The sequence below is a fragment of the Podarcis vaucheri genome (assembly GCF_965113315.1).
Source record: "Podarcis vaucheri genome assembly, chromosome: 2".
NCBI classification, from domain to species: domain Eukaryota; kingdom Metazoa; phylum Chordata; class Lepidosauria; order Squamata; family Lacertidae; genus Podarcis; species Podarcis vaucheri.
The window spans coordinates 96,655,083-96,667,223 of record NC_138760.1 but is presented as its reverse complement, the minus strand read 5'-3'; positions in this window follow the sequence as shown (position 1 = coordinate 96,667,223).

Sequence of the window (12,141 nt, the reverse complement as noted above, 5' to 3'; positions counted from 1 at the left end):
GATGCCACCATCTTCGGTACTCTCTCCCCAGAAAGGTTTGCCTGGCTGCAATAACAGCAGCAAAAATATTATTGGCCCAAAAATGGAAGCAAGAAGAATTACCGATGATTGAAGAATGGAGGATGAAGTTAATGGACTATGCAGAACTAGATAAACTAACAGGAAGGATTTGAAACCGGCAGGACCAGAAATTCATGGAAGACGAGTAAATTTACGGACTATTTGAAAAGTATTTGTGAAGATCAGATGATGTTTGTAGGTTTGCAAGAAGTTTTGTGAGGAGTATTATTAGAAGTATTGTAAAAATGAACAAGGGGGAGGATGATTTGTTAAGAGATGTAAAGGCAATATAAAGTTAAGAAATGCATAAGAAGTGGTTAAATTGGTGGATCATCAGAGGTGCTGATGGAAGTCTAAAAAGATTGTATACGTGATAAGTTTTGTGGTACATTTTATAATTTATATGTTAAAATCAATAAAAATTATATATATAAAAAGAAAGGTTTGCCTGGCACCAATTTTGTTGTATTATTGACAGCAAGTTAAAACTCCCCATCGCCAAGGCATTTTAGATCCACTGGAATTCAAGATTGCCTTCTTCTTGCACTATATTTTGCATTAGAAGCTGTACTGGGAACCTTTTGTTGATGAATGGGATGCCGAAAGCTTCACTATGTTTTTAAAAGATGTTTTTAAAGATGCATTTAACATTTGGCTGTGTGTTGCAATGGTTAGAGTGTCGGACAAGGGCCTGGTTCAAATCCCCAGTCAGCAAGGAAGCTTTGGGACCAATCATTCTGTCAGCCTAATCTACTTCACAGTGTTATTGTGAGGATAAAGTGGGGTGGGCAGTGGATTCGGGTACCTCACCCTTCCAAGATGAAGGGCTAGATAAAAATGCAATCAAGAAATAAATGGTAGAATGCAATGTAATAAAACAAGAAGAAAAGAAATACCGAATAAATAAATGCATAAATAAACCCTAGCATAACGGCCTGCAAGTCCTGCTCATAATGAAAGTCTTTTCAGAAACAAGCTTAATGGACTATTTTACATTCTGGAGGGGAAAATAACCCAATGAAAACATAAACTGAGTTAACTCATCTGGACTAGGGTAAGCTGACAGAAGTTGATGGTATGAGTTTTAATTCTTAATGAGCATTATGAGTAACAGCAGAGAAGCAGCCGTGACAGAGACTCTAGTACATTATTAGCACAGCATTCAGAAGGTGAGGGATATTAGGTACTGCTCTTCTATTCCAGTTATAATAATCATAAAAATGAATGGCCAGTGTTGTCAGGTAAATTGGCAGAAATATTGGCTGACTGGGGCGACTGAAGCATAACCCTTCCAATGAGAATGCCAAGCATACTTTTTTTACACTCCCCCTCAAAATCTCAAACCCACATGGTCATCTTCTAGGTCACTGTTCATAATGCAATACTATAGCTGGGGCCAATAGAGTGGGTCTTAACTGCCAGGGGGAAGGTCCAATGGAATCACCCATTTAATTGACACTACCTTAGTATATTCCCCTGTTGCATTAGATTCTACCATGGGATGTATATTACACACCACATCTGATAAGCCTGTAAAACAATGTAGGCAACCAACTTGATACAAACTCTGCATTTATAGTGTCAAGTTCTTCAGAGGTCTCCTTTTCCTGGGACCCCACTGAAGCAGCAGTGATGAGTAAGTCTTGCTGCGGTGATCCATGGGTTTCTAAAAACTAATCTGAAACTAAAATAGAAACACCACTTATAAAATAATCCAAACAGGGACCAACAATCGCAAAGCAGTGAGCTAGCTGTCAAGTTTCATAAAACTGTTCCATAGTATTTATGTTGAATAGAACAAAACAAGAAAACAAAGAAAAAGAAATAGATGTGGCTTGTAAAGAACATCCACCATGATTTCTAGCAAAAACATCTTCTTTCCTAGCCTATCTCTTTTTGTTAAATGTTCAGGTTCTGCAAAACTTGAATCTGCTTCATTGCTTTGAGATTTTTAAGCTGGCCATCATCACCAGGGCCAGTCCACAACATTTTGTTGCCTCAGGCAAAGGCCCAGATGGTGTCCCTACCATTCAATATATAGAAAGCAATTGGGCCAGCAGTTGAATCTAACACTGATAAAAGGACAGAACACCTGAGGGAGTAGCCCATATAACTCTTTCTTGCAATGCCTTACTGCCACTCCCCAGCATCTGCTGTGTAACAATAATATATCATGTATTATTCTTCCTCTTTGGATTATTTTGTAAATTGTGGGCTGGATCCAGATTAAGTCCATCTCATTTAGGTCTTATTGAGTAAGTCACTATTAACTTCCCACATTGGTTTCAGCAGGGGTCTAGGCATGACTAACTTGCAACCTGAACCAGGACTGTATCCAGATTAAGCATGACTAACTTAATCTGGATACAACCCAGTTTCATGCTGCCAGGCGCCATGCTGGAAACCCAAGGATCTCCACAGTAAGGCTTCACCTCTGCTTCAATGGAGAAGAGGGAAAAGGAGAAGAATCCCGAGGGACTCAATTCTTAAATGGGCAGAGCTGACTTTCCACTGTTGGTTGCTACCAGCTTTCATTGCCCAGAGGTTTTCCTCCAACTAATGCTTTGAAATGTATCTTTATTCCTCTGCAAAGGATGGTGTTCAGCTGCCCAAGCAGAGGAATGATCAATAACATTAGAACAACTGTCAGGCTGCTTCTTGCTCATTAGATCATGTCACCTCTTAGTTCCAGCAAGTGCTCTCTGTGCCCTCCGTTCTACATTAACATTACTTGAGAGGTGTGAGATAAAACACCTTGCCACAGTAGCATGGAGCTAAGGCGGAAAGGTCATGGGAAATGGTTCTGGCTCCAGGAAAGGTTACAGACAGAAGATGGGAGGAGAGAAAAACTGCCAGTCAGGGCAACAAACTGACATGTTTATTCTTATGACAGGTCCCACTTTGATTGCAACTTTAAAAATAAGAGGTGGGAAACATGTCCAGCTCCTAGGACCATAACAAAAATATATAACAAGCTGGAGGGGCAAAGTGTCACACACTAGCCTGTTCAGAATCATTGGCCCAACTAACTCAATAACTTCCAAGACTTCTGCAGAGAGTGAAAATGTCTTGAGTTACCTTCAAGACTGAACAAAATTATGGCCCAAAGCTTTCTAGACTAGAGTTCATGAGATGCATGAAGTGTCAGCCGTTGTTGGCAGGTGCATATGCATGCTGATGTGGAGAAAAATAGTGAGATAGAAAGCACATGCAAAGAATTACTGTCTAGGGCAATTATGTTAAAGCATGCACTCATGCTTGTGGTGCGGGTGATTCCAAGAAGACAATATATCCCATTGAAAAGACTACCCAGTCCATCCTCTGTTCCAGGGAACCACTGGTTACTGATAATTTCCATTATTTTAAACTGTTTTTAATTGCTTTTAACTGTCTTTATTGATAATTTAAAAGTTTATTGTCAACTGCTTAGAGCTTTATTACAGTCAGACAGTATAGAAATTCTTTTGAACCAACCAACCAACCAACCAACCAACCAACCGGGGTGGCTATCGAGTGACCCATAGACTATATATGCCCACTGAGATGCTTTGGGGGCGCTTGGGGATCCTCTGCCCATTCAACAACAAAACAGATGTGTGGGGTGTATATCTGAATTGCTTTGCAGTTTTTGTTCTTTTCTGTTTTGCATATTTGTTTACTTCATTGGGCTTCTCCAAGTGTCCTCTGGTATTTTTTAAGGCAATTTCCATTTCTGGGTGCTTCTAACACTCCCCCCATCTTCTTTTTAGTACTCTGTTCAAGGACCTTTCAATTTCTGGTTGCTCTGTTTACAGAGCTGCTCAGGAAGGAAGTTCCACCTTAGCCACACCCACTTTTCCATGTTTCCTTGGTGGGCTGATCATAGGTCAGTGAGGTCCATGGCCTGAAAAAAAAGATTAGCTTTTAGGTAATGACTTATGTCATCCTTGACTAATTCTTATCTAAACATCAGGCTTACCATGAATGAGTTGGATTTTTCTGGCCATTATTTCAGCACCGCTAAGCAATGACATGTTGCTTGCTTTTCTACTTTTCAATTAGTCTCTGTTCCTTTGTCCAGGCTTGTTATGTTCAATCGTTAATTGATGTCACATGCCATTTACACATATGAGTTCACAATGGCAAGCTCATTTTGCACATGGATAATTGTCGTCATCGTACTGGACATTTATTACTGGAGCAATTAGCCCACTGGTTTCAAACCGAAACACAATTCCGTATTAAGGCTATCAGTTTGGCTTTAAATGAAGTCATGAGGCAAGCTCTGCAATCAGTTAAACAGTAAAGAACTGGAAAGCAGAATAAAAAGACTCCGCTCACAGAGAAGTCTCTTCTTGAGGCTATGTGTGCACAGTGCTACCTCTCTGCCAAGGTAGGTGTCAAGAAAGAAGGATTCTTTTTCCCACAAAGGCTAATAAACGCTCCTTATGCTTGAGAGCATTTAGTGTTCTTACCGCCTTCCTGTGCCACTGTGAGCGATGCGATTTCCCCCCTCCTGTCTCCTGTACCTGTCAGAAAGAAACAATTTACTGTCTGGGGGAAAGGAAATATAAACTGTAGCCTAAATGCACTAGAATCTTTGGATGGTGTGTGGAAGAACTGAGGAGGATCTGATAAAGGAGATCAGGGAGAAGGATGACCACTGTGCAGGTGTAAAGGGCGTTCCTCAAATGTGGCAGGTCCCAAGTTCAATCTCTGGCATCTCCAGTTAAAAGGAGCAGGGAGCAGGTATTCAGAAATGACTTCTGCCTCTAATCCCGGAGAGCTGATGCCAGTCAGAGAAGACAACACTGGCCTAGATGGACAGATATTGTGAGCTGGCATCAGGCAGCTTCCTATCGGAGTGCAAAGTGCTCTCAAGAAATAAGTGCCTGTTTTGGACTCAAAAGAAATTTCACCAATATACAAGTTATGCTTGTATCTTTATCCTTAGTATAGACTTGCACCTTTCCAAAGCAATAGAATGACCAATGGCAAATAAACAGTGGTGATATTACTGACTACTACAGTGGTACCTCAGGTTACAGACGCTTCAGGTTACAGACTCTGCTAACCCATAAATAGTACCTTGGGTTAAGAACTTTGCTTCAGGATGAGAACAGAAATTGTGCTCTGGCAGCACGACGGCAGCGGGAGGCCCCATTAGCTAAAGTGGTACCTCAGGTTAAGAACAGTTTCAGGTTAAGAATGGACCTCCAGAATGAATTAAGTCCTTAACCCGAGGTACCACGAATTAAGTTCTTGAAAGTCCATCTAGTCTAGCATCCTGTTCTCAGAGTAGCCAACCAGAAGCCCAGTTCCTTTTTTGTGTGATGTTCATCACCAGCACAGACTGCCATCACCTCTTTTGTTTTCCTCTACCTGACGACCATTATTTGCTGGCACCTGCGGCACTTTTGTCAAGATATGACTACCAACACCTCATTTCTTTTATACCAAAATTTTTTTTAAAATGCAATGTGGAAGCCCATGGGAACCCTGCAAAGCTATAAATGAGGAGTGCGGCTGGAGAGATGGAATTTGGCATGTAGGAGCATTCAGACAGTTTCCTAGCCTTGAATATTTCCCTCAGTGATTCCAGTGGGAACATCTCTGTACTGCTGTTTTATCCAAATCGTGGGTGACATCTCACAGAAGCAGAAGTGTGCTAACAGCCTATGTTCTAAAGCAAAGAAAAAGGTGCTCCACCTACCATCCCCTTTACAGAAGTATCTGAAGTCAGGTCAGTCAAGCTCAGGTACTTTGTAAAAAATTGCTTTCTTGGGAATTCCTTTGAAAGCTGGAGCTGTGGGAGATGGAGAGAGTGGGGAAGCTGTGAGTTTTCTTTTTATCTATTCTTTTTTGTTTCCCCTTACTGAGAGCAAGCTGGTCAAGGGATTTTTTTCTGTGGTTTTTGTTGTTGTTCTATGTGAAAGGGGGAAAGGCATGGATTGAGAGATCAAGGGGCAAGATACATTTCATGGTATTGTTGCGATTATTACATAATTTATAATTTTCTATATATAACTTCACATTGCTTTAGATATTAGTCGTGTTAGGGCTTCCTTTTATAGCACAATGTGTATGTTTTACACTCCTGTGATATAATAGTAAGGCATGCCATACAAAATGTAAATGTTGATGATGGCAGTAAACAGATAGGTTTTGAGAAATTTAGACATGAACATAAATTGACATAGAAACAGGCTTTAACTTTGGTCACCTAGGGAGATTGCTATTTCAAAACATTTTTGGAAGCAAAATGGAAAGCAAGTTTTGGGGGAATTGATGTTAGGGGGTACACTTATCATAGTCAAGGAACCGTTATATATGTATAGGAAGATGGACACAGGAGTTGAACACTAAACATGTGGCATAATCAGCATCATATAATCAACATGCTTAAGTCTAATTAACAAATGAAGGGGTTAATACCACAAAGTAAGCTGTCCTGCCAGGTTTATCTAAGTCCACTTCCCTGCTCCTTGCAAGGAACTAAGTAATCAAGACCACGTAACACAGGTCTTGAAAGACCTACATTGGCTCCCAGTACATTTCCAAGCACAATTTGAAGTGTTTAAAGCCCTAAACGGCCTCGGTCCAGTATCCCTGAAAGAGCGTCTCCACCCCCATTGTTCTGCCTGGACACTGAGGTCCAGCGCCGAGGGCCTTCTGGCGGTTCCCTCTCTGCAAGAAGCCAAGTTACAGGGAACCAGGCAGAGAGCCTTCTTGGTAGTAGCACCCACCCTGTGGAACCTGTGGAACGCCCTCCCATCAGATGTCAAAGAGAAAAACAACTACCAGACTTTTAGAAGACCTGAAGGCATCCCTGTTTAGGGAAGCTTTTAATGTTTGATGGACTATTGCATTTTACTATTTTGTCAGAAGCCATTCAGAGTGGCTGGGGAAACCAGCCAGATGGGCAGGGTATAAATAATAAATTTCTTCTCCTTCTCCTCCTCCTCCTCCTCCTCCTCCTTCTTCTTCTTCTTCTTCTTCTTCTTCTTCTTCTTCTTCTTCTTCTTCTTCTTCTTCTTCTTCTTCTTCTTCCCTTCAGTCTACCTGAGAAGTTCAGCGTGTACAGAGGTTTGAACTGGTTGCTCCAGCTCAGACCACATGGCTCTGACAAGCCACTCTTGAGTTCTTATACCAATAATTTAGGAGCTTTCATCACTTTGTAACTAAGCCACGTTTTACTGCTTGTGCAACTTACTGAAGCTCATGAAACCGAGGATCCTGTGCAATGGGGAATCCTGATAAGATAGTGTTCTCAGTTGCGCAGAGGCTCCCAAGTGCATTTGCTCAAATGCATGCTTAAGTCCCCCAAGACCATCACACTCAACACACAAATGTCTGAGAAGAGCTTATACACATGGAGACATTGTGATGAAGGGGAAAATCCATGTGCCCTGCTGCACACTTATAACGCTTTCATGTTCAGGCAAATGCTCAAAGAGGGCTTTAGTGTCGGTGAAATTGTTCCTCATAGTATCGATAGAGGTGAGCAGTGCTTTTTTCTGGGAGTAAACCCCTAAACGTTTTGTGAATCCAAGTTTGGCCTCATTGAGGGGCAGTATTTCCATATGAGTAGGAAAATGAGAGTACCCCAAAACATATGTTTAGGGGGGGGGGAGTACTGGAGGTGAGTATCAAGATATTGTCTTCAATATAAGAAATTTATTTTAAAACCTGAAACTAATATCCTATTGTTCTTTTCAAGAACTGGAAAAAGTGAGAGGAGGGTCTACAATGTGTCCACAAGTGCATGCTTTTAAAATAAAATAACTCCGTATAAAAATGGCTTCTTTTTCTTGCAGCTATTGATTTTTAATAATTAAAGAAAGAGCCTGGCTTTCATCACTTACAGTAACCACATTTTGGCTTTGGCCAACAACGAAACTATATTCCTCACCCCCCAGAAATGGAGTAAAATTGCATTGCTCTTATGCTTTCCAAATGGCTGGCCACACCATGTGGAATCAGCAACTTTTTAGAAAGGAAAAATCCAGTGGGTGGATTTTGAGAAAAATAGTGCGCAGGGAAAGCGAATGCATAACTCTTGCTTTTCCGCCCCATACTTTTGCTTTTCTCCATTGGTTTCAAATATGTGTATACCCGTCTTTTGAACTCCACATGGGGGAGACCGCTTCACACCAATTGGAGTCCTTAAGCCACTCCTAATTCATCTCAAGTCAAGGTGTAGAAAACCTTGGCATAGAGTAGACATCCCTTGCCCTGTCAGTGTCCCCCGGTGTGTACACAAACAGAAACAAATGGAAGCTGAGCCAATGTGAACAGCTGAAGGGCAGGGGGAGAGAGTAATACACACAACTTAAGACCACAACTAGCAATAAAAAATATTAAAGATATCACCACATGGTCTAGGCTAGTTTAACGATACCATTGCAAATCTTTATATATGTACAGGAAATGTCCCTAAAGTAAGCTTTACCATAGCATATCAAAACATGCCTGAATCATTGCCCCAGTTTGGATGATCATACTGTTGCACAGAACCCCAATTTCCGAGCAGTGAAGGATGACAGTGGTCCAGGCACTTCCCTGGGGTTCATGGGAATGAGGCACAGCAGAGACTGTGGCGTCTTTAGGATATGTGGTTCATTTACACATATTTACAACTTGAGCCTATGATGGAGGGACTCACAGCATTAACACCCCAAGAGGGTATTGTTTCTCCCATAGCTGTAGCCTTGGATTCAAACAGACATTGTTCTGTATCTCTGCCTTCTTCCATTTTGTTGCTTTACATCTTACCCATTTCACTGCAACTGTCTGGACTCAACTCTGGCTTTTTGTGGCCCCAGTCATTTGTCGTCTTGTGCCAAGCCCCTTAATCCCCATTACTTCACTAGGAAGCCAGCTTGGTTATTCTGGGAATTAGAAGGCTTGTTTAGCTTGTAACACTTGCTAGAACCAATGATTAGAGGGGTAACACCCTAAATTCATACCAATACTTTAGCATATTGAGCTCAGATACTTATGAGCCTGCTGTAGAGCCCCTATATACGTCTCTTTTTGTGAGCTGCAATTAAACCAATAAGTCTTTAATTAACCACAGTTTCCCATTCAATCAAAACTCCGAAATTGGTTACAAGCTTTGAAATGAGCCAAGTTCTTAAACCAACTTCAAACCATGGTTTAATATCCTTGTTTGCTCCAAAGCTAGTGACTATAGTTATCTTTGAAACAGAAAGCTAGAAATTTCCTGGTTTAATCATGTGAAAGGGCTGCATGTCCACGGCAAAAGGCTTGTGTAACTTGGCTTAGTAACTGGGGGCACCATTGTCTGAATTTGCATATCATGTGCATGGCTCATCCTATTACCATATCTATCATCTACCACATGGAGCCATTTATAGAAGCCTCCATCAGATCGTGATAACATATTAACCAGCCCCTTTCTCAAGCAGGATTTAGCTTTTGAGTTGTGACCATATTTCCCCATATGTTCTAAAATGTTTCCCCCCCAAAAGTTATACCTCTGCAACACCCAGCAATCCCTTCTTTCCTATTATGTCACCCCATTTTACCTTCCTGGTTTATGGACTTTACATTTCTTTCATCTCACCCAATTTCCTTACGCCTCAAGATGTATATTTATAATGGAAATGTATTTGCTGTCAATCCCAATACAGCAATTTCACGTTCACTGTGTTCTAGGCAATCTGATAAATTTGATTTCTGTTCAGTTTCATAACTTAAAATGTCTTTTCTATTCCAATCTGCCTTTTCATATATTTTCTTCATCTTCTTTCACTTCAATACCATTAAATATTGTTTGTTCCTTTTCTACTTCCCATGCTCTACTTTTTAAAACATGCATTTTTCACTGCCTCTTTCCTAAACTTTGGCATTATTTGCAGTTTTGGTTGCCACAAAAATGACTTCAGATTAACTTGACAAAGGGACTACAGACTACGGAGGCTAGAACAAAATTAATAAATGTCTCCATTCAAGAAACACACAACAAAGTTGGTGATTATCTGGAGGGTGAATAATTTTGCTCTGCAGCAAGGATAGCCTTAGGCATTTTCAAATCTTGGGATAAGAATGCTGACTATGCTTCCATATTTTATGAGGCACCCCCTCCCACCAGCAATGGCGCTCCAATGGATACAGTGGGCAATGGGGAAGAATAGGGGCTTCAGGTGAACCAAGAAATTAAAGATCATAGTGTTGGGGAGAGAAAGGTTTGGAAAAGAAAGCTCTTACTCTCAAATAGTAGAATTAAGCACAATGGCAATTGCCCAAATCACATTAAAACTTGGTTAGATTTAAACCTGCCCTTACCCATGAAAATACTTAGGCTAGAATAAATCACACACACACATGTCTATATCCATATCAGATATAGCCTGATGGACTGGGAAACCACTTGTTAGCTAATGAACAGCTTGAAAACTGATTAACTGACCAATCAATAAAACTGCAGTCCGCATGCTTCTCAGTCTAGGTATGTAGTACAAGGTGACTGAGAGGAACCTTGCTAGTCACATAGTTTAAGAGAAGGGCTTTGGGTATACACAGAGAAAGTGGCTGGCTTGGCTGAGTTGGGAAGACAAGCATTCCAGCTCAACTCAAGCACTGCGCATTTCCCTCATCCAAAGACTAGGTGCTGAGAGACTTCATAGCTCAACAGCTTAGGACCTCCTTACCATAAAACATCAACAGAAAGCTGCCAAAGCATTTAGATGGGGAAGTCTATCTTATTGTAAGAGTTGGTGTAAAAATGAAAGGGTACAAAAATCCCGCTCAACTTAATTTTTACTAGCATCTCTGACATTTCAGTGGAATGGCTTCAAAACACCACCGGCAAACATCTGCCACTCGAAGGCTCACCTCTCAGGCTGCCATTTATTACAGTGACATGATTGATGGCTAATAGTTGAGTGCCTGTGGCATGGCAGACATCCTCTTCTGCAGGAAGGGTCAAGGGATACTTTTGAAAAACAGCATGTTTTTGTTTCTCAGAAAACAACCACCTTAAAACTCATTTCATTTCATCTCTTTAATATTTCATGACATCGAGCCAGCAGAGTGTCCAATATAATATGTGTAAGGGGCTTTCATTCGACATACATGGCTATATTATCAATTGCCAGAGGCTGGAGGAGAAATTGCATCTGTAAGGAGGACAATAATCGATATAAAATTATTTCCACCCTCGTTCTTTCTGAACTGTTTCTGTGCAGATAAGGAAGGATTACAAAACATTTGCTTTTTGATAAATAGTCTTCAGATCTATGCTGGTGTTACCTTTCAAGGGTGGGGGCAGAAGGGGCAAGGGCGCTAAGTCTGCCCCCTCCTCCACATTACTGGTCTTGTTGCTCTCTAACTGTGTGAAACAGAAGCTGCATTCACAAGGCAGTTTATTCCATTTCTCCAACATTTCCTTAAGTGTTAATTTCTGCATTATGTTTGAGCTTTCATGTGACAAAAAAGGAACTTCTGGAAAACTAATGACATTAATTTCAGGGAAAAGTCCACTTGCCAGCCCCCTTCATCAAGAAAATAATGGGCATAAAGTGATGAAATTCGGGGCGGTATACCAGCATAAGAGTTCCTTCCTGCTGTTTTCATGCGGGAATCATGGGGGAACAGAAGCACACATGTGGGGAAAGGGTGAGGGAGTAGCAACAAGGCCCTGTGACATTAACTTTTGTGTCACACCACGCTCACTGGTGTGAATGAAATTTACTGTGATATGCCAGTATATTGGTTGCAAAGTCATGACTCCTAAACACAACAGGTACTGCAGTGTGAAAGGATTGATAGAAAACAAGGGAGGAAAAATAAAGAAATATTCCCCATGTCTGAGTATCTGTGGAGGCTTCACAGGTCAGTGGATACCCTGGAAGATCAAGGAAGGGAGCCTCTGCAGAAGCACTGAAGGACCACACATATCTGCTATTGGGTCCCAGATTCACACAAAGTGGCAAAACGTCCTTGCAGGTTATTAACAGGATTTTTATTTGAAGTGCATATGCAAAACAAAGGTACAGAGCAATAAGTTTGCAATCTGCACACCCTGGTCAGGGTGTGCCCCCTTTATATAGATTTGCAGATTGGAATACCACCTGA